This window comes from Microtus oregoni, unplaced genomic scaffold (assembly GCF_018167655.1).
Source record: "Microtus oregoni isolate MIOR12 unplaced genomic scaffold, Mior012 000000F_ref0000247, whole genome shotgun sequence".
NCBI lineage: Eukaryota > Metazoa > Chordata > Mammalia > Rodentia > Cricetidae > Microtus > Microtus oregoni.
The window spans coordinates 48,369,396-48,393,042 of NW_024543059.1; positions in this window are offsets into that span (position 1 = coordinate 48,369,396).

The following is a 23,647-nucleotide window of genomic DNA, read 5'->3' on the forward strand; positions in this document are numbered from 1 at the left end:
GATTATCTTACATTTTTGAAAGCAGAGCATAAACAATTAACAAAATCAAAGCTAATAATAATGAAATGTTTTATCAATTATCGATTTATTATATCAAAATTACAGAGTCTGATGAACTGTAAATTCCTGCAATATAATGTGTGCTGCCTCACACGGTGTGACTTAAAAACTCCCTGTAGGAAACGTGATGTCTTTGGCTAAGGCTGGTGAAAGTAGACTGTAGTTGAACAGTACTCAGGACTTCTTTGGTCTTCACTTAAACTTCTCTTGGAGGAAGTAGTAGCAAACACAATGAGGCACATATTTTAACATCTCTTTACAGATGGTAAAGAGAGAGACTGGGAAAGATCTAATGTGGAATTGTGTTCAGCCAGGGAAGTGAATAGGTATCCTCCCTCACCTATGCACTAACACAAACTCTGCTTTCGTTTTCAGATCTGAAGTCTGATTCATACTGTGAGAGATGGGTTTATGTTTCCATGCAGTCTTTGGTGCTTCATTATGTTGACATGACTGTGACAGCTTGATGAGATAAGAATTGACATTCTAAAATCTCAAATATGAAATAAACAGAAGCGAGATGTTCCCACTTTCCTAGGATTAGGGGGTTGAGATGTATGAGAGATGTGAGCTGTGCCTACAGACTGAACTCAGAGTTCTCTGCTCTTGATACAAATATCAATCACTGTACTCATGTTTAGAAAAGCAAATTTACAGATGCTCTGATGTGGAATTTCCCTCTGTATGTTGTGATTACCATTGATAAATAAAGGAACTGCTTTGGGCCTATAGCAGAACTATAGGGGAACAGAGCTAGGCAGGGAAAACTAAGCTGAATGCTGGGAGAAAGGTGGCAGAGTCAAAAAGAAGCATGTCTGGAGACAGACATGCTGAAACTTTGCTGGCAACTCTTATAAAGGAAAATATTTAATTGGGGTTGTCATACAATTCAGAAGCTTAATCCATTACCATTATGGTGGGAAGCATGGAGGCATGGTTCTGGAGAAGGAGCTGAGAGTTCTACACTGATCCACTAGCTGATTTAGTATTCCTCATTATGGTTTTATACATAATGTGTAACTTAAAACACTTTAAAACCTACCTTAACATTCTAAAGTTTTCAAAAATAATAGGATTATGTTTGAATTCTTTTTCAGGACAGATATACATTGAATCTGATGTGATCCTAAAGCATAGTGAGGTTTTAATGTGGAGGTGGAACGATTGCCAAAACACAAATTAACAAAACTGAGTAAAGTTTTGACTGTTCTGATGAGGCTGGAGGTTTCATTTAGCATGAACTTAATTCCTGAGAACCCTGTGTGTGAGGAAAGTACAGTCTCAATAACTAGAAAGCTGGGAAGGTTTTAAGACATCAGCAGAGTGATAGGCAAGTATAAAAGTACTTGAGAGCAACCTTCGCATGAGTTCTAATGAGCATAAAAGAAATTTCATAGTGTAGCCTTTAAGAAACAGAAGGTGTGGTGTCTTCTTCTGAATTGCTCTATGATTTAGGAAAATTTCTTTAATTCCAGCTCTGTGAAATTAAGGTAGTTTTCCATCTCACTCTCAAATGTCATAAATTCTAAGATAGAAAAATCTCTGAAAAACAAATTAAGGTATCTTCTTTCCCTTTCCAATCATAAGTTTATTTCCAGGTCTGGACTAAGAAGAGGATAGTGCTAAAATAGTAATGATTATGTAGGTAGTTCATAAATTATGCATAAGGCGATTCTCGTTAAGTAACTCCCATGGTTTTATTGAAGATCCACTTAGTACCCTGGCATAACCCATTTTTTCTCAGTTGATCTTTGAGGCAACATCATCATATTTCTTAACTCATTTTATAGGTGAGGATGGGTTGTCCTCTGTTACATCAGCCAATAGAGCAGCTTTTCATTGTATATATGTTTGGAAATGAGTATAGCCATTAGCAGCAAAATTTCATTGAGGGAATGTGTAGGAAACAGGACTAAGGAAGAGAAATATGAAAGACTGTCTACCCTTAGAGAGTCGTTTCACTTTGGCTGACTTCCCCCGCTGTTTTGCCAGGAGAAGCTTTCTTTAGCAAGAGAGAGTCACCAAGAGTGTGAATGCAAAAGTATTCTCTAGCAGCGGAGTGTGAAACAAGAGAGATCCTTGAGAGCATCATCTTTGTGTTTTAAGAAAAACTCAAATGAAATGAGAGTACTATTTTTCAGAAATCCCGAGACTGTTTCCCAATGTGTCTCCTGTTCCTGTTCACTTAAATGTACTAACTAGAAGGCAGGATGGCTGCACTGTTAAAGACATGGGTTCTCTGTGCCATTTGCTAGACAAACTTAGAGAAATGATATAACAAAGAAAGTACTCATATTTGTTATTATAACTGACGTTGTTTAATAAATTTAACCAACAGAGCCTTCCTGAGGACTAATAGATAACAGAGCTTAGCTGGGCTTGCTCAAGTTGAAGCTCTTTACATCTTCATATAAAGTTTGATGCCGTTTGCACAATAGCTAAGAACCCAGCTGAAGTGCAATTCAAATATCTAAGTGAGAAACTCACGACACACTTGACCATGAAAACTAATTTACTGAGTTTTACATATAATGACAATAGCCAATATTGTGTTGTCAAGGCTAGCATTTCAAACACATTATGTCACAATTTATCTAAGAAAAAAGTAATAGCCTATGAAACACCTTTTATGTGAGATGTATGAGATATATATATCCAATAAGCCCATAGAAGTTTATAAGAAGACATATTCAGAAAAGCTAATAGAAGTAAATGTCATAGTATCTAATGGCATTGTTAATACTGAAAACATTTACAGTTACTGAATTTGGACATCAACTTTACTCGTGTGCTTTTTGCAACTCAAATGTATTTGCATATGCAAGCATATTATGTAGAACAGATTTCAGACATTATACACTTACGTCCTCTGCATGATTGAAGCCATCTTATTATAATTGTGAAAGCTGTGATTTACTCACTGCATTAGAACTTCATTCAGACCATTTATATTAACATTTTCTAATATTTAGTACTTGATGTATACCATTTTATTTTAGTATTTGTCTGACGGACTTGCTGGCTTTATGTACCTGTCTTCTTCTTTGGAAAGCTTAAAGAGACTAAAGAAATTTATCCAAAGTCACACTGCTGGTAAATGAAGCCAGATGAAAACTCAGATACATCTGACTCCAAAGTTGACATAATTTTTTTAATGATTTTTTGTTAGAAGCTTTCAAAATAAGTTTCTGCATAGTTAATTTTATGATGAATAGTATAAGGTAGGTTGAGTAATAGGTACAACAATTTTATTGCCACTGATGTCATGGAGGAGGAATACTTACACTTTTGTAAATTTCAAAGAATTAAATCATTAGTTAACTAATTTTTTAAATGAACAGCATCTCGGGTTCATTTAAAAAGCAGAAGACACAGATCACCGGAGCCGCAGACGTGCATCTGTAACACTGACCACTGGCTTCTGTGTTTTCAAAGAGCTTCTAGGAAGCAAAGTGTGGATGGATCTCTCAGGCCAGCTCCTCACACAGTGTTCTAATAAGCGGCGTTTGTCCTTTCTATTTCCCCATTACTGTAGTAAGCTATTTCTTGTGTACAATGTTTCCAAAGGAAACTCAGAGCAGAGAAAATGACTAAACACAATAGATTTTTCTGTCCTCATTTTCTTATGGATGTTTCCAAATGGATTGCTCTTAACATCCAGAACATTTATGAAAATAAGTTCTTTATCTCATTTTTGATAAAGAAATGGTTATTTGTAAAAAGGAAGCATGATAGTATAAAGTACAGTTACTAAGCACTCACTGAGCTGTGACAGCTGCCTAGTAAATCTTGCTTGAAAGTAGTAAAAATCTATGAAAACTCATCATTTGAAAGGTCACAGGCATTGGAGGCAATGAGACATCTTCAGTGTGCAAGGAGAATCCAATTAATCTCTAATCAGACTGCTAATTTCCTGGGAATTGGAATAAATTCCTTGCATTTTTCAGTGAGGTTCATAAGGATGGAAAATGATTCTTTAAAAATTATTCCTTTGTGATGATAGTGATGCTTTTTTAAACCTCTAAAATTTATCCACAAGGGAAAGGTTTCAGTTATCTATTTCAAAGAGAAAATGAAAAATTATGAATAGTAGCACCCCAGTATCATGACAAAAAGGTATTCAGGACTAAGGCCTGAAAACATGCTTCCCCGCACACCATAACCTTTCTGTGCATCAGGACTTTACATTGAATGCTGTACTCATCACAGGTAATAGTCATGGCTTAGGAAAACATGGGAGTGTCTAGTGTGTTAAAGAATGTGTCTGTATGACTTCACCTCATCCTTAGCCTCTTACATGAATTAATTTACAATGAGGGACAAATTGAAATGTATAGTGCAAAGAAGGAAGCAAAGGAGAAAGAGAAGAGGGAATGGGGGAGAAAGACAAGTGGAAAATTCCATTCAATAGGAAGGAAGAAGTGAAAGGAAGGACAGGAGGAAAGGAAAGGGGGAAGGGGAAAAGGAGATGAGGGAGAGAGAAGGAAAGGAAGAAATGGGGAAGGAAGAAAGGGAGGAAGGGAGGGAGAGAGGAAAGAAGGATGAAGAAAAAGAAGGACAAGAGGAGAGGAAATGGGGAAAAGGATATGAGGAAGAGAGGAAGAATGGAATGAAGGAAAAGGGAAAGAAGGGAGGGAAGAAGTGAGAAGGAGGAGGAGGGACAGAGGAAAGAATGAAGAAGAATGGAGGAAGGAAGAAGGAAAGAAGGAAGGAAGAAGAAAGAAAGGAAATACTTAATAAATCTTGAATTAAATTAGGCATGAGATTACCAAGAGGATTGGTCTGGGACAATTGTCTGTATTCTGTCAATTATATTTTAAAAAAATGCTGATTGGTCAGTAGCCAGGCAGGAAGTATAGGTGGGACAACCAGACAGGAAGCAAATGTGTGAAAGTGCTGTTTAGGAGACCTGCTGGTGTGAATTCATTTTGCAGTGTTCTAAGCTAAAGTTTGAATTCTTATATTGTACTGTTAAAAGCTAAATGCCAGACATGGGGCATCCCTCATTCTCTTAGAAATCCCCAAAAGTGCATATGGTGCATACAGCCCACATTTTTATTGAACCATGTCCTTTATGAATAACTCCTTAATATTCCTTGGATTCTTAATAGACATCTACATTTTGAAATATGAACATTTTATGTGTGACTATTATACAGTAAGCATTATATCATATGCACATATGCCATGAGACAAAACTCTTGTACCTTGTAAAGATTTGTCATTTGTATTAGTTTAATAAAATGCTGATTGACCAGTAGCCAGGCAGGAAGTATAGGTGGGATAACCAGATTAGAAGAATTCTGAGAAGAGGAAAAGCAGAAATGCAGTCCCCAGCTAGACACAGAAAAAGCAAGATGAGAATGCCTTACTGAGAAAAAGTACCGAGCCATATGGTTAAGCATATACAAGAATTTTGAGTTAATTTAACTTGTAAGAGATAGTTAATAAAAATCCTGAGCTAATAGGCAAAAATAGTTTATAATTAATATAAGCCTCTGTGTGTTTCTTTGGAACTGAATGGTTACAGGACGTGGCAGGAGAGAAACTTTTGTCTATGTGGTTGTACATCTTCTATGAAGTATTCTGATTTTTCTATAACCATTATATAAATGTTTATCTAGACTTCAATAATTTTTGCCTTTTAGCAATTCCAAGACCTTATTTTTTATTAATATCTTTAATGATAAACACCACTGTAGGGTACAGCTGTTAGGACTGTGACATTATAACCTCAGAAGAAAATCCTGGTCATCAGACAGTCTCCACAAATATGTGGTGATAACCAAAGGTGTGTATTCACATTGCTATTTTAAGTTTTCCAAGATTCCTAAGATTTATGAATAATACTTAGGATCCTATGTCATGGGATATTTTTTGTTTGATTACACTGAAACTTTCATTTCCATATGCATTTTTATTGCTCTTACATTTCTCAAATCTACCCTAATGAAAGTAGTAATTTGAAAGCATTTTAGTAGACATGCATCTGATCTACCCCCAAGGGGAACTGTTTCCTGTGTCCGTAACAGCTCTGCTTTGTCTTTGGCCTCTTGACTTTTTCCTTAATTTTAAAATCAAAGCAAGAAACGTGGAAGTTATCTTAGCCTTATCTTCTCTTGGGAGTATGCAATTCCTGCAAGGCCAAGAGAAAAAAGCAAAGAATACCCTTTGACATTTATGCTCAATCAGTGTTGATCCATCAGCTTGAGTGACATAGCATGTCACAATGAGTGATGCCTGGTCGATAATCAGGAAGCTTGGAGAACAGAACTCCTTAAGTCAGGCTTAGAGTTTCACTTCCTAAAGCTTCCAGAATAAATAAATTTGAAATGCCTAGGAGACAAAATAAAATAAAAGCAAAACCCAATGGTAAATGAGATTGAAAAGGCAAAGTCAAGGATATAAACAGGTAGCATTTCCCTTGAAACCCTGTTATTTAAAAGACAGACTATAACTCTTCTGAACTGTGTGATATAAATAACCTGGAAGTTGGCTTAAAATTGATTGCACTCTTTATAGGAAACGATAAATCAAGAACTAAGCCCCAAAAAAGGATGCAATGTATAAAAAAGAACAGAACATGGAATTACAGTGTGAGAATTATGACAGGCAGCTGCTCACATTTATTTCCTCATTACTGATCACTAAACTGATTAACCCTGGTTCATGAAATATCTATAATTCTTCAGTGCAACTTGCATTTGGCTATAACCTCACAACCCCCTTTCTCCCAGTAAAAGAGGAAGACAGAGGGTACATGCCAAGGAATTCTTCTGAAGATATGAAGAAGTATCTCCCAGTTCTGCTGATCCAACATTTGTGAAGTTGGTGAGTAGTGAGGCAGACTCTTGCTATATAGCATCTTAAATATTTGAGAAAGAAAAAATGAGTTCTGATTTAAAATTACTTTGGAAAATGAAATTGTGTCCCTTAGACACCAACCCAGCCACAAAACCCTCCACCTATTATCTGTCCTGCATGCAAGACATGCTGGGGCAATGGTGGAGCAGAACCTGTGGAAGCTGCAAGCCAGTGTTTGGTTTTACCTGAGGCCCAAGCCACAGAGGGAGCCCATGCTCTTCAATGCCTGGTTGGCCAGAATTGAAGACTGGAGAGCCCAGAGAACTAGAGTAGAATCACATACGACTGGCAAAAATGAATAAATAAAATAATTAATAATCAATGTAACTGTATTCTGCTATACTCATAGACTAGTGTTTTATTCAATCATCATCAGAGAGGCTTCCTTCAGCAGATAGAAGCAGGTGCAGAGACCCACTGCCAGGCATTATACAGAGAGACAGTCTAAATTGGAGGGTTTCATCCAGTCACTCCCTTTGGAGAATGGGGAACACAATAATGGCCCACACATCTAAGTAATCAGGGCTCACAGTGACTAAAGTATCAAGCACTGGGCATGCATTGGTCTGCTCCAGGCCCTCTGTATAGATGCTTTGGCTGTTAGCTTAGTGTTTTTGTGAGACTCCTAACAGTGGGGCAAGTGGATCTCTGACGCTTTCCCTTGCTTTTGAGACCCTTTTCCTCCTATTGGGTTGCTTTGTCCAATCTTGATTTGAGGACTTTTGCCTTGACTTACTGTATCTTATTTTGTCCTATTTGGGTGTCACCTCTTGGAGCCCTGTTCTTTTCTGAAGAGGAAAAGGAGGGGAATGGATCTGGGGGAGAAGGGAGGTAGGGGTAGCTGAGTGGAGTGGAGGGAGGGGAAACTGTGGTCAGGATGCATTTTATGAGAGAAGAATCTGTTTTTGATAAAATAATAAAATTAAATTAAAAGGTGTGTTCCCTTTGATGAAACTTTCCATGGTAGGTACAATATTTTAATATCATTTATTCATATTTTTATTAATGGTATTAGTGTCAAGGCCAATTTTTACAAGTAGTTGCTATTCATGGACACAAAATGTAATTCCCTATCAGAATTTGTTAACTGTCACCGAAGGCTCACACATTTTAACATTCTGAGTTGCAGATCTTGAATGACCATGCAGTGTTAGCCCAGGAACTCTTAATATTTTACATATTATCACAACTCACTCCTAAGGCATCTACAGTCACATATTATTTTTCAGAACTAAGAGATAATTATAGCCATGCTTTTTAAATTATGAGATTCTTGGTCATCTGATTTATAAGGTTTTTAATTTGATCATCATCCTGTAGTTATGCAGCTTGACTATTTTATGTAGGTTCACAACCAGAGGTAAAGATAATTGGTAAACAAACACAAAATTACCGTGAAAAGTAGTGTCATTTATCCTTTTCATTCCATGGAAATTGTTTTTTTTTTCTCAAAACACCATTTGCTACACAATAACTGAACATCAACTCTTGGCCCTGTTATTTTGCTAATTGTTTTTATCGTTCATAGTTAAAAAGAAGCATATAATTGGAATGTATCCTGGGGTATTTTAGACAATTTTAATTTGATACAAATTACTTTGTCCTCAAGAACATTCATTTTGTGTGCATGCATGCCTTTAATTAACAGCTGTGTAGTATCCACAATAAAAAAAAAAGAAGAAGTGACATTACTTCCTGGACTTCAGGCTGTGGTGATGTCACCATGGGTAATTTATTAGCTGCATTGTTTTACATCCACATAGTTCAATGTACACCACATTTCCATTTCAAGTTTTATGATAATCAGAAGAATATTGTGAATGTCAAAATGTATGTTTTATAAATACTTTAGTCATTTCTCACTTCACTTAATATATTTCAACAGTCTTCAACTCAACAATGTTATCGATGTTTAACCCAGGCTGGCATCAAACTCAATCTGTATGCTCTTTGCCTCTAAAAAAGATCACTACATTTTGTACCACCATGACTGACTTGGTATCACTTTTTCATGCTTTTGTTAACATCTATTAGTTATAGTTAGTAAGAGGTTTCATTATGACATTTTCATATGTGCATATATAAAACATTTTGATCATATTTAACTCAATTATTCTTTCTTGTTCCCTTCCCACACACACTGATCCCATTTCTTCTTCAAATTGTTCTCCTTATGTTTTCATGACATTTTTCTTATTTAGCCATTTATCTATGTTAATGTATGTATATGTATGCATATGCATGTATGTATATGTATGTATGTATGTGTATGTATATATGTGTGTGTATGTGTATGTATGTATGTATATGTATGTATGTATGTGTGTATGTATGTATGTGTATGTATGTATATGTATGTATGTATATATGTATGTGTGTGTATGTATGTATTTTAGAAACACTACTGAGTTCCATTACAGTGGCCATACTACTGTGAATAGAGTTGCAGATAACATGGATGTAGAGGTGTCTATGTCTTATGCTAATTTACTTTTCTCCTAATGAATGCCCTCAATGGTATAGATAATAATGTGTTTGTCTATTTTTGGTTCCTTTAGAGATCTCCATGTTTTATTCAATAGTGCCAGCACTGATAGGTTGAGCCAACTTCTCAAAAGAGGTACACAAGGCTAATAATTCCAGAGTAGGGTATTCTGAAAGTTAACTAAATTCATATGACATCAACCTGCTTTTTGAATATGTGTGCTTATACCCATATATAAAAGTCACTCCTATCCTCAACCAGAGATCTCTTCTTTGCAATGAACTGTGTTGAATGTTAGGACTCATCTCTGCCCAAGATGTCAAAACTAAGACAAGGATTGGGCCCAGACCAAAACAAGACACCCCCTGTAACACTGAGGGAACATTGCAATAGACAAGTTAAGAAATTATAAGAACCAGAAGATGGGATGAAAGGTAAAGAGACACATTCTCTGTATTTGCTGTTGTAACCAGTAGCTCACATCAACTGTGGTTGCCTGCAGTGGGTCAAAATAGGACCAGCCCTGTAAAATATCAGCCCAGGAAAGGTGACATGGCTCTCAGCACCCTTCCTTTACTCTGAACTTAGCTATCAGTAGAGTCTGTGATAAGGGGGATCACTGTCTTTAGCCATGAGCCATCTGCTGTAATAGGAGCGGCGGGGCTGTGTCCCCAGCACCCCAGCCGCCTGCTAGCTTATGCCTCGAAATAATTACATGGACACTGTATTCTTTTAAACACTGCTTGGTCCATTAGCTCTAGCTTTTACTGGCTAATTCTGATATCCCAATCAACCCATCTCTAATAAACTGTGTAGCACCGGTCTTACCGGGAAAGATTCAGCATGTCTGACCTGGCGGCTTGCTTCATCGCGTGTGTCTGCCCGGGCGAGGGGACCACTAGGCTTGAACAGATAGGCCCATCCATACTTGTGGTCACAGAGACAGCCCTGTCTGACCTTGCTTGATAACAAGACAAATAGACATGAGCATGAGAGAATTTATGGGGAGCTCTGGATGAGGATGGTAGGGAAGTAGGTGGTAAGAGTATTGGGTATGCAATGTATACTAGCTAAGTTGTAAAATGAAAATTCAATCTGGTGGTAAATACTTTAAAAAGTCAATTGTCTCTTCTTGCATATTCTTCTTAAATTCATTCCCCCAGTTTTCAATGTGTTGTTTTTTCTTTCTAGTATTCTTATATTCTTCACATAATTGCAGATAAATATTTTTGTCAACATTGTATACGCTTCCATGTTTTTTATTAATTTAGTTTCTTTTTAATAAACATTGTAAATTCTGAGAGGCTCCATTAACTTGCTGTTTTTATGTCTTCTATACTTCCTTTTCAAATAAACAATAAATACCAAAATGTTGCATTAATTTTAATACTATGTTTACACTTATTCATTTTAGTTCAGAAAATATTAAAGAAGTAACAATTGAGGAAGTATTTACAAAATTTGACTGACTTCTAGCAAAGGATAAAAGACTTCTTAGAAATAAGGATTCTTTTTAAAAATATTTTTTGTTTTACTTTTACTTTATTTATTCTTCTCTCATACAATACATCTGGACCACAGTTTCCCTTCCCTACACTCCCCCCAATCCCACCCCAACCTCCCCTCTCCCTCAGCTCCACTCCTCCTCAATTTCCCAATAGGAAAGAGCAGGCCACCCAGGGATGTCAACTAAACATGGCATAACAAGTTACAATAAGACTAAGTACAAACCCTCATAGCAACGCTGGAACAGGAAACTCAATAAGAGGAAAAGTTTTCCATGAATGGGCAAAATAGTCAGAGACATCCCACATCCACTGTTAGGAGTCCCACAAAACCCCCAAGCTAAAGAACAACAGCATAAATGCAGAAGTTCTGTTGTAGACCCGTGCAGGCTCTATGATGGCCATCTCAGTTTCTGTGAGCCCCTGTGGGCCCTGCCTAGTTGATTCAGTGGGCCGTGTTCTCATGGTGTCCTTTACTCCACTGGCTGCTTGCAATCCTTCCTCCCACTCTTCTGCAGGAATCCCCTGGCTACATCTAAGGTTTGCCTTGTAGGTCACAGCATCTGCTTTCATCAGCTTCTGTGTTGCAGGATATTTGATCACACTGTATGAAGATGTCTTTGTTTCACATCATCAACTGGCCAATCGCTAGACAACAGAAGATAGTAGGGACTTCCTGGGAGAGAGAGAAACTCAGGGGATGAATCAGAGAGAAGGAGTTTTTGCCAGCGGGACATGAGAGAAGTCAGAAATACAGTACTGAGAAGAGGTAACAAGCCATGTATAAGCTGGTAATTTAAGTTTTAAGAGTTAATTGTGAACAAGCCTAAGCTAAGGCTATGATTTCATAACTAATATGAAATATCCGTGTCATTATTTGGGAGCTGGTGCTACAAAGAAAGACCTATCTACATTGCTATATGAAGTCTCTGATGGCAGTTTGGCCTGGCATGGATCTATGAGTATAGCAACATATCATTAGGAATCATTTCATTGACTTGGTCTTTCTTTTCTTTGTTGCATTTGTGTTTGGCTCTACACTACATCTGTGGGCCATCCAGATTCTGGTTCCTGGCTATATAGGCAATGTCAGGCATGGGCTTCCTCTCATGAACACAGACACTTTAAAAACATTTCCAGCCTATAATACAAGCTTGTATTCAAATAACATACTTTATTTCAATGGTTTTCAAAGACTTATTTCAAGTGTTATAATCTAAAGTATATTTTTCATATGGTTCTAAGTGAGACTAAAGCAATTTGCCTATTTTATACTGGTAAAACGGGTCTAACATTAGCAGCAAGGTGAGCCCCCACATCTTGGCATTCTTCCCACCAGCAACATCTATGCTTAATTAGAACAACAGCAACAAACCCTCTCCCTGAATGGCTCAGATGTTAGTCATAGCTGGAAGTGTATGCTATTTGAAAAAAATAGATCATAGTGTTTGGGTAGGACAGAGACTGAATTAACCAGAGTGTGCATACATGAGGAAACATTAACTTCTGCATTGAGTGGGGTCAATAATACTCTTATCTTCAAGGCTAAAGAATGACATCTTGATTTCACAGTCAGTTTAAAGACATAGAAAGCAGTTAAGTTGGGGCTTACTATAATTCAATCTATATTTTCATACACTAAGTATCAAGATAATAAATCCTGGATAGTCATGAGGTAAGGAACAGAAAGCAGACCCAGTATGACCTCATTCTTCCCTAGTCAGAATGCTTTGGCACATGATGGACTCTATACTTTCATTTAGTTAAATATTGTTTTTATGAAAGTTGCTCAGCTCTCAAATCTTCCTGTAGTTTTGTATTTATAAACTCAGAATTGTCTATTTGGTGTCATCTCTCACAGAGGCCCCTCCTCTTTGTAACATTTGATGCAATAATTGTTTATATATACATAGTTATATTGTATATTACACATATGTCTCTATTTGTACATGGTTACACATGCTTATATTATTTGCACTATAAAATAGTACATTAGCATAAATATAAGTTCATAAATGTGTGAATGGAGAAAAACAAAGACAAACACTTGAAGAATTAGTACTTTCAATTGGATATAAATGACAGCAATTAACAAGGATGTAAATATTTTCTTGAAGAATGAGTTAATGTTAATTATATGAAGAACAGCCTTTTATTTTGTGGGAAAATAAGAAGCAATTTGGTGGACTTGTGGTGGTGGCACATGCTTTTAATCCCAGTACTCAGAGGCAGGCAGATCTCTGAGAGTTCAAGGACAGCCTGGTCTACAAGAGGTAGTTCCAGGAGAGGCTCAAAAACTACAGAGAAACCCTGTGTCCAAAAAAGCAAAAACAAACAAACAAACAAACAATTTGGTGGATGCAGAAAGAGAAAAAAATGAATTTGGACTCTAGGATGTGGGATTCTGGTATAAGGACCCACATCATAGACATATTCAAAAATATATTTGCAGAAGAGATACATTTTCCAGAATTCATGTTAATATAAATTTCTGGAAATAACTACTTTGCTGGCTTCTTGAGAAACTGGTGATCTGAACCATAGAGAAAGGCTAGAAAGACAGAAATCAGCAGAGGACATGTCACCAAGCCTTTCGCCTCATGTGTTATACACATCCGAGTTTGAGACAAAGATCTTGAAAACTACTTTGCTGGGGCTTCTGTTGTAAAGATCATAATGGTAAATACCAGAACCAGGTATAATGTAACATTTAATTAAAGTTATATAATACTTCAGAGCATTTCCAATCAACTTCCAAGCTGCTGTAGGGTTATTAGGTGCTGTATGTAGAACAGTTTGGATATGACTACTCCCCTAGACTTCTCTGTACAAGAATAATGTTGTCTAGTTTATTTCATAGCCTTTAAATTACAAAGTGTTCATGCTGTCAAAACTGAATTCCCTGAGTTATGATTTCATACAAGCAGGAATTCAAAGAGCATAAAAAGCTGCACAGCAAAGCTTGGCTTCATATTTAATGGATTACTTCAGCAGCAGAGCACAATCTCCAAACGGCACACACCCTTTGAAAGCCAGCCTATCCATATCACTTACTGCCTGTGCTAACTGCTTTTCATCATTCTCCATATAAAGAAATGGGCTGCCAGAAAGAAAGGCATGACTTTCATGAGTTTGTAAAATGTGGCTCCAATAAAGCTCAGATGAAGTACTTTAAACCACCCCTTGCTGCCTGTCTTTATTTTCTCCCAGGCTGAACATTTTAAAAATCAAGGACAAGTTTTCCTAATGTTTTTAATGAGGGAGTAACCGCTTATGTTTATAGTGTGTCCTACAGCTTCTAAGTATTTTTATATAAAGAATGAGGGGGTGGAGGGAGAGGGGAAAGGGAGAAGGTAAAGAGAAGGGGTGGAAAAGGAGTGAGGTAGAGGGAGGGGAGTTAAGGAATAAAAGGGAAGAGAGGGAGAGAAAGGAGAGGGTAAACAGTGTGTTCTTTTATTTAAAAGTTTTTTTTTTTAGTTTACATACCAGCCATAGTTCCCCCTCCATCCCCACCTCCCAAGCTCCCACTTTCCCCCTCTTCCACTCCTCAGAAAGGGTATGGCCTCCTATGGAAAGCCAACAAAGTCTATCATATCTAGTTGAAGCAGGAACAAACTTTTCCCTTTGTATGGAAGCTGAGCAATGTATTCCTCTTAGGGAATTGGTTCCAAAAGCCAGTTCATGCACTGGGGATAAATCCTGGTCTCACTGCCAGTGGCCCCACAGACTTCCAAAACCACAGATCTGTCATTCACACTCAGATAGTCTATCCCACCATGATCATTAGACATAAAGAGAAGGATAACCAGGATAATTACAGAAACCCTGAGAAGCTAGGTAACAAGGAGGACACTAAGACAAGCATGGATGTCCTTGTCAAGGGGAAATAGATAAGATCTCCTGAATAAATTAGAAGTAGGCAGGAGGCAGGAGTGAAGGGTATGGGGAGGAGAACATGAGGAGGGATGGGACAGTTGAATTGGGGGAGGTATAGAGAAGGAGAGCAAGGAAAGAGATATCTTGTTAGAGGAAGCCATTATGGGGTTAGGGAGAAACCTGGTGCTAGGAAAACTCCCGGGAATCCAGAAGAAAGACCCCAGCTAAGACTTCTAATAATAGTGGAGAGAGTGACTGAACTGCCCTTCCCCTGTAATCAGATTGATGACCACCCTAACTGTCATCATAGAATCTTCAACCAATAACCAATGGAAACAGATGCAGAGAGATACAGCTAACCACTGGGCCAAGCACCTGGAGTACAATCAAAGAGCAGAGAAGAGATTTTACAAGCTAAGTGGTCAAGAACAGTGTTTTATACCATTTTGTCATAGAAGAAAACTGAGACTTAGAGTTCCCATAAGTTTTCTGAAATCTCACAGGAAACATATTCAGTCAGCATACAGTGCCAAGGATCATCAAGAAAAAATGTTTTCAGTGTGGGAGATCATCACATACTGATGAGTAGAAAAGTGTAAGACAACTTAATACAACAAAGATTATAAAAATCTTCTTACCAAGCACTGTAAAAAACAATACCTGCTATGGTTTGAATCCAAAATGGCCCTCCAAACCCTTTCTCTGAAGTCTTGTTCTTGGCTGGTGAAAATATTTTTAGAAATTGGTGAGGTATGGACCAGATGATGGAAATACTTCTAAAGGTTATTTATACCTTACCTTTGATTCCTTGGTCGGTAAAGTCCTTCTGTCTATGTGATGCTTTTTTGGTTAATAAATAAAGAAACTGATTTGGCCTGTGATAGGGCAGAGTAGAGCTACGCAGGAAAAACTAAACTGAATGCTGTGGGAAAGAAGGCAGAGTCGGGAGAAGCCATGTAGCCCCACCAGAGATAGACACAGGATGGAAACTTGCCAGTAAACCACAGCCCCATGGTGATACACAGATTAATAGAAATGGATTAAATTAAGATGTAAGAGTTAGCCAATAAGAAGCTAGAGCTAATAGGCCAAATAGTGATTTAATGAATACAGTTTCTGTGTGGTTGTTTCAGGTCTGAGCAGCCAAAAATGAGAAGGGGGCTCTCCTACAACTGTTCCTCTAGTAGCATTTTCTGCTTCTTAGTTCTCTGTGATGTGAATACACTCTCTCACTTTTGGTAGGTATTTTTCTAGTCTTTAGAAGTTGTGTAGACTGTGTGGTTGGAGCCAATAGTCACAAATGATGGGATCCTGACTGCAGTTTCCCTTCCCTCTTCTTCCCTAAGTCTCTCCTCCCACCTTCATTATTCAACAGATCCACCCCAACTCTACCTCCTCTCAGGAAAGAGCAGGCCTCCCAGAGATATCAATCAAACACAGTATAACAAGCCACAATAAGATCAGGCACATACTTCATATCAAGCTGGACAAGACAACTCAGTAGGAGGAAAAAGAGCCCCAGAAAGAAGCAAAAGAGATAGAGATAGCTTCCAATCCCACTGTTAAAAATTTACAAGAACTGGAAGCTACTCAGATTTAACATAAATACAGAGGACCTAGGTCAGAGCCCTATTGGCTCTCTGATCTTTGCAAGTTTTTATGAGTCAGTTCCCTGCAAGCTCTGTGAAGACCAATACTTGGTGGACATAGGAGGTGAGACAACAGTGGTCCTGAGGTACCAGAATCCTACTTCCTAAAACCTTCACATGGGAGAAAGGCCGGGGTCCCCTCCCCAGGTGCCATCAGCATTCCTAGCACCAGCAGGGAGTTGGTCTGCTAGACAGCCATCTACCCCGCCCCACTGCATCTTTCCCTGCAAGCTCCATGGAGACCAAATCTTGGTGGATATAACAGACATAGGAGTTGAAGGAAGAGATGGGAAGTTGTCAATACAAGAATGCCTCCAACATCCTAAAAAGAAACATGGTACCATCAGAACCCAGTGGACACACAAAAGAAAGACTTGATCATCCTATCCCAGAAGATATAGAAGAAAACAACTTTAAATGTTACTTAATGAAAACTCCCTTAAAGAAATGGAAGAGAAGACAAACATAAAGCTGAAAGAAATTAATAAATCCTTCACAGAAACCCAAGAAAACAAAGAAAAAGCAATCAAACAGATGAAGGAAACAGTTCAAGACTTGAAGATTGAAATAGAAGTAATAAAGAAAACATAAACCAAGGGAACTCTGGAAATGGAAAATATGGGCAAACCAACAGGAACTACAGAGACAAGTATAACCAACAGAATACAAGAGATAGAAGAAAGAATCTCAGGCACTGAAGATTCTATTGAGGAAATAAACTCAGTGGTCAAAGAAAACACTAAAACCAACAAATTCTTAACACAAAGCATTCAAGAAATCTGGAACACCATGAAAAGACCAAACCTAAGAATAATCAGGGTAGAAGAAAGAGAATTCCAGCTCAAAGGCACAGAAAATATATTCAACAAAATTATAAAAGAAAATTTTCCCAACCTAAAGAAAAATATACATACGACGGTACAAGAAGCTTACAGAACACCAAATAGACTGGATCAAAAAAAATCCCCTCACTATATAATAATCAAAACACAAAACATACAGAACAAAGAAAGAATTTTCAAGAGCTGTAAAAGAAAAAGGTCAGTAACATATAAAGGTAAACCTATCAGAATTACACCTGACTGGAAACTATGAAAGCCAAAAGGCCCTGAATAGATGTGCTGCAGACACTAAGAGACCATGGATGCAAGCCCAGACTGCTGTACCCACCAAAGCTTTCATTCACCACTGATGGAGAAAACAAAATATTCAATGACAAGAACAAATTTAAACAATACATATCCACAAACCCAGTCTTACCGAAAGTACTAGAAGGAAAGCCACAACCCAAGGAAGCTAACTACACCCATAATAACACAGGCACCTGATAATACCCCAGCATAACCCAAAGAAGGGAAACACACAAACACTGTGACTGAAAGCTAACCAGAGCTAGAAACCACTGGTCATTAATATCACTTAATATCATTGGTCTCAATTCACAAATAAAAAGACACAGGCTAAGAGAATGGATACATAAACAGGATCCAGCATTCTTCTGTTTAAAAGAAACAAACCTCAGAGTAAAGTATTGGGAAAAAGATTTTCCAATCAAACAGACCTAAAAAACAAGCAGGTATGGGTATTCTAATATCTAACAAAATTGATTTCAAACTAAAATCAATCAGAAGAGCTGGAGGACATTTTATACTCATAACAGGAACAATTCATCAAGATGAAGTCTAAATCCTGAATATCTATGCCCCTAATATAAAAGCACCCACATATGTAAATGAAACATTACTGAAACTTGAATTTTACACCAAACCCCACACACTAATAGCAGGAGATTTCAAGATTCCTCTCTCAACAATGGACAGGTCAAACAGACAGAAACTTAACAGAGAAATAAGAGAACTAACAGACGCAATGAATCAAATGGACTTAACAGACATCTATAGAATATTCCATCCAAACAAAAAAGAATATACCTTCTTCGCAGAACCTCATGGAACCTTCTCTAAAATTGATCACATTCTTGGTCACAAAGCAAACACCCACAGACACAAAAAAATTAAAGTAATCCACTGTGTCTTATCAGATCACCATGGAGTAAAGTTAGAATTCAACAACAATATTACTCCCAGAAAACCTACAAACTCATGGAAAATGAACAGTCAACTACTGAACCACTTCTGTGGTGTAGGAGGTTCTTCTGTCTATGTGTTGTTTTCATTGGTTAAGTAAAGAAACTGCCTTGGCCTTTTGGTAGGACAGCACTTACGCAGGTGGAGTAGACAAAACAGAATGCTGGAAAGAAGAGTTAGAGAGAACCAACATGGAGCCACCAGGTCAGACATGCTGAATCTTTCCCTGTAATCCATGACCTCGTAGTGACAGACAGATGATTAGAAATGGGTTAGATCAAAATGTGAGAGTTAGTCAATGAGAGGCTACAGATAATGGGTCAGGCAGCAATTTAAATGAATATAGTTTCCATGTCATTATTTTGGGTGTAAGCTAGCTGGGCAGCCAAGACAAAAAGCAGGCCCACTTGTTCCTACTACAGAATGGCACTCCAACATCATAAAATAACTTCATGTAAAACCTGAGAGGGCTTGAAAAGGAATTCTAGACACAAATATAGAGTTTATCACACTTGGCATTGTGTCATAGCTCCTTTAAGAGAGAATTTCCTGACTCAGCAGCCATGCCAGAAAAAAAAAAGCTGTGCAGTTTTAAAATGCGGCTTCCTGAGCTGTGCCATCATTACAAATGCCAGCTATTAAGTATTTCAATGGCATTTGTGGGCCCGGGTGTTTCGGTGCCCACTCAGTTGGGAGGAAAGTATCTCAGATCATGCCCATGGTTCAGCTCTTCCTGCCTGGGAAAATGGCGGGATCAGGCTTAGGCAGGTGGAAGAGTACAGCAAATTCCTGTTACATCAACAATTTTAAAATTGGAGAGAGGTGGAGCAAACATCCAGAGCAGCTACAACCAAGCTGCTTAGCATTTTAAAAGCTCTTTAAGACAGTAGAGAATTACAGAAAATGCAATAGGACAGATTCAGACATAAGCAACCTCTAAATGGTTCAATGTTAGATAAATGCACGTAGGCTATGGAGAGAAAATAAAAAGAGTATATAGCCGGGTGGTGGTGGCACACGCCTTTAATCCCAGCACTCGGGAGGCAGAGGCAGGAGGATCCCTGTGATTTTGAGGCCAGCCTGGTCTACTGGGTGGGTAGGAACCCTGACTGCTCTTCAGACTTGAGAGGGAGGGGGAGAGGAGTGGGAGGAGACGGAGAGGGGAGAGGAGTGGGGAGGAGTGGGAGGCTGGGAGGAGGCAGAAATTGTTTTTTTCTCAATAAAACAAAAAGAAAGTTAAAAAAAAAAGAAACCCTGTCTCAAAAATCCAAAAACAAGAAAAAGAGTATATAAAGTCATTAAATAAAATTAATGCTTTAAAAATGGGTAAAGTCTTTAAGGAGACAGAGTAAAGTAATAGAGTAAAATAAGCCACATAAAAATGGAAAATTCACAGAGAGTCTGGACTCTATATATTATTGTGTTTTCTTCAAATTTTTTGGCTGCAAAGGAGCTAAGTACTGAGAGATATTTCATTGTATGAGCTGCTATATTATATTATGTATATTATAAAAGTACTATGACTTCAGAATTTGGGTTTAAGGATATGATGCTTTGGAAGAGATTCTTCTTTTGTTTTTACAGAAGATGAGACCCTGTAGATTGCTTCTAGATCAATATGGTATGATAAACCACACCCTCCTGAAAGGTTGCTGTAAACATCCTCAAAAATTGACTATGCTCAACTGCTGACTGAGATGAATTTAACATATAGGATATACTATGATAAACTTGATTAACAGTGCCCCAATACATCATGAAGCAGTTTGGAGAGAAAAAACTGCACCGATATTCCCAAATATTGCTTATAAATGTTCTTTCACATTTAAAGGGGGATATGATATAGATATGAATCCACTGGTATGGATTTTGCTTTGTTGATATAAATGTAAAGTCAATTTTGTTATATGTATATGTATTTCTGATCTTGATTAAGATATTGTGATTGTGTAGCTTATTTAAAAATGTAATGTATAATTAGGAAATATAGGTTGTTAATGAATAATCATCAATAATAGTCAAGCTTGTAGTCATGTTAGTTAGATTTTCTAGCTTTATAAAGATATATTTCAATTAGATAGGCATTATTCATATCTTTCAAAGACTACAAAATATGGCATTTAAAATGTTTTAATAATTTAGGGCTTTTCATGACAATGAGACACATCTGCTCCTGGCAGCACCAATCTACTTCAAGAGGAAGATGGGCATCGAAGAGCTCCTTGTGGAGTTGGTTAGCCATTTGGGTAAGAAACTGCTCTTGCCTGGAATGTTGCATAAACTGGACATGAAGAACATTCAGAGAGAGAGAGAGAGAGAGAGTACTGCTAAGCTTGCCTAAAGGTGAGATGATCCTTTGGTGTTCCTGCTTCATGAAAGAGTTTGTTAGACATTCTGCAGGACACAGGTAAAAGTGACTGAACTGTCTTTAAAATTTCCTGCTTCATGGAAATGTCTGCTTGATGCTATGGTCCTGTAGGCTGAAGATGGATACCCCAATCTTACATAAGAACGTTAGGTGACTGTCCAGGCAGTGAGATGTCTCTGTCATTTCAAGAGTTTTGGAAGTTGCTTATTTCTCGTTTACTTAGGTAATGTTATATCCTCTTTGATGGAGATGAAGAATAGATAGATAATTATAGTTTTCCTTTGTTATGATAAAAGATAAAGTAGATATAAATATTGTAACTGTAATTCTTGCTTGATAACTGTGTTGTTATATGTAATTTTTCTATGTTAAAGCCAAAGCCTTCCTTTTGGCTTAAACAGAAAAAAGGGAATGGTGTAGGAGGTCCTTCTATCTATGTATTGCTTTCATTGGTTGAATAAAGAAACTGCCTTGGCCTTTTGGTAGGGCAGCACTTAGGTAGGCAGAGTAGACAAGACAGAATACTGAAAAGAAGAGTGAGAGAGAGCTGACATGGAGCTGCCAGGTCAACCATGCTGAATCTTTTCTGGTAAGCCATGACCTCATGGTGACATACAGATTATTAGAAATGGGTTAGATCAAGATGTGAGAGTTAGCTAATAAGAGGCTACAGATAATGGGCTAGGCTTTGATTTAAATGAATACAATTTCTGTGTGACTATTTTGGGTGTAAGCTAACTGGGCAGCTGGGATGAAAAGCAGGCCCACTCGTTCCTGTTACACTCCTGGGTCAAGGAATAAAGAAAGAAAGAAATTAAAATCTTCCTTAAATTCAATGAAAATGAAGGCACAAAATATCCAAACTTATGAGACACTATGAAATCAGTGCTAAGAGGAAAGTTTATACCACTAAGTGTCCACATAAGGAAAATTGAGAATGCTCACATCAATGGCCTAACAGCATGCCTGAAAGCTCTAGGGAAAAAAAAAGAAGCAGACTCACCCAAAGGGAGGAGAAGACAGGAAATAATCAAGTTGAGGGCTGAAATCACAAAATAGAAACACAGAAAACCATACAAAGAATCTATGAAACAGAGAGCTAGTTCTTTGAGAAAATCAACGAGACCTACAAACCCTTATCAAAACTAATCAAAGAGAAGAGAGAGAACATTCAAATTAAGAAAATCAGAAGTGAAAAGGGGGACATAGCAATGGATACTGAGGAAATTTGGAGAAGTATTAGGTTCTACTACAAAAATATGTACTTCACAAAACTGGAAAATGTAAAAGAAATAGACATTTTTTTAAATAGATACCACCTACCAAAATTAAATCAAGACCAGGTGAGCAATTTAAATAGACCTATTAGTTGTGAGAAGATAGAAGCTGCCAAAAAAAAAAAAAAAGCAAAAAAAAAAAAAAAAAACAACTTCCAACCAAAAAAAAGCCCAGGGATGGATGGTTTTAGTGCGGAATTCTACTAGAACTTTCAAGAAGAGCTAATACCTATACTCCTCAAAGTGTTCAACATAATAGAATTAGAAGGCTCACTGCCAAACTCTTTTTATAAAGCTACAGTTATCTTGATACCAAAACTGCACAAAGACTCAACCAAGAAAGAAAATTACAGAGCAATCTCACTCATGAACATGGACGCAAAAATTCTCAATAAAATTCTGGCAAACTGAATCCAAGAACACATTAAAAAAATCATCCATCATGACCAAGTAGGCTTCATCCCAGAGATGCAGAGCTGGTTCAACATACGAAAATCAGTCAATGTAATCCACCACATAAATAAACTGAAAGAAAAAAACCATACAATCATTTCATTGGATGCAGAAAAAGCATATGACAAAATTCAGAATCCCTTCATAATAAAGGTCTTCGAGAGATTAGGGATACAAGGATCATAGCTAAATATAATAAAAGCAATATACAGCAAGCCAATAGCTAACATCAAATTAAATGGAGAGAATCTCAAAGCCATCCCACTAAAATCAGGAACACGACAAGGCTGTCCACTCTCTCCATATCTCTTCAACATAGTTCTTGAAGTTTTAGCACTAGCAATAAGACAACATAAGGAGATCAAGGGGATTCAAATTGCAAAGGAAGAAGTCCAACTTTCATTATTTGCTGATTATATGATAGTCTATATAAGTGACCCCAAAAACTCTACCAGAGAACTCCTACAGCTGATAAATACCTCCAGTGATGTGGCAGTATACAAGATCAGCTAAAAAAAAATCATTAGCCCTCAAATATACAAAGGAAAAGAAGCTGAGAGGGAAACCAGAGAAACACCACCTTTTATAATAGCCACAAATCACATAAAATATCTTGGGGTAACACTAATAAAGAACATGAAAGACCTATTTGACAAGAACTTTATGTCTTTGAAGAAAGAAATTGAAGAAGATACCAGAAAATGGAAAGATCTCCAATGCTCTTGGATAGAAAGTATCAACATAGTAAAAATGGCAATCCTACCAAAAGCAATCTATAGATTCGATATAATCCCCATCAAAATCCCAACACAATTCTTCACAGACCTTGAAAGAATGATACTCAATTTCATATGGAAAAACAAGAAATCCAAGATAGTCAAAACAATCCTGTATAGTAAAGGAACTGCCAGAGGCATTAACATCCCTGACTTCAAGCTCTATTACAGAGCTACAGTAATGAAAATAGCTTGTTATTAGCATAAAAACAGATACATTGACAAATGGAATCAAATTGAAGACCTG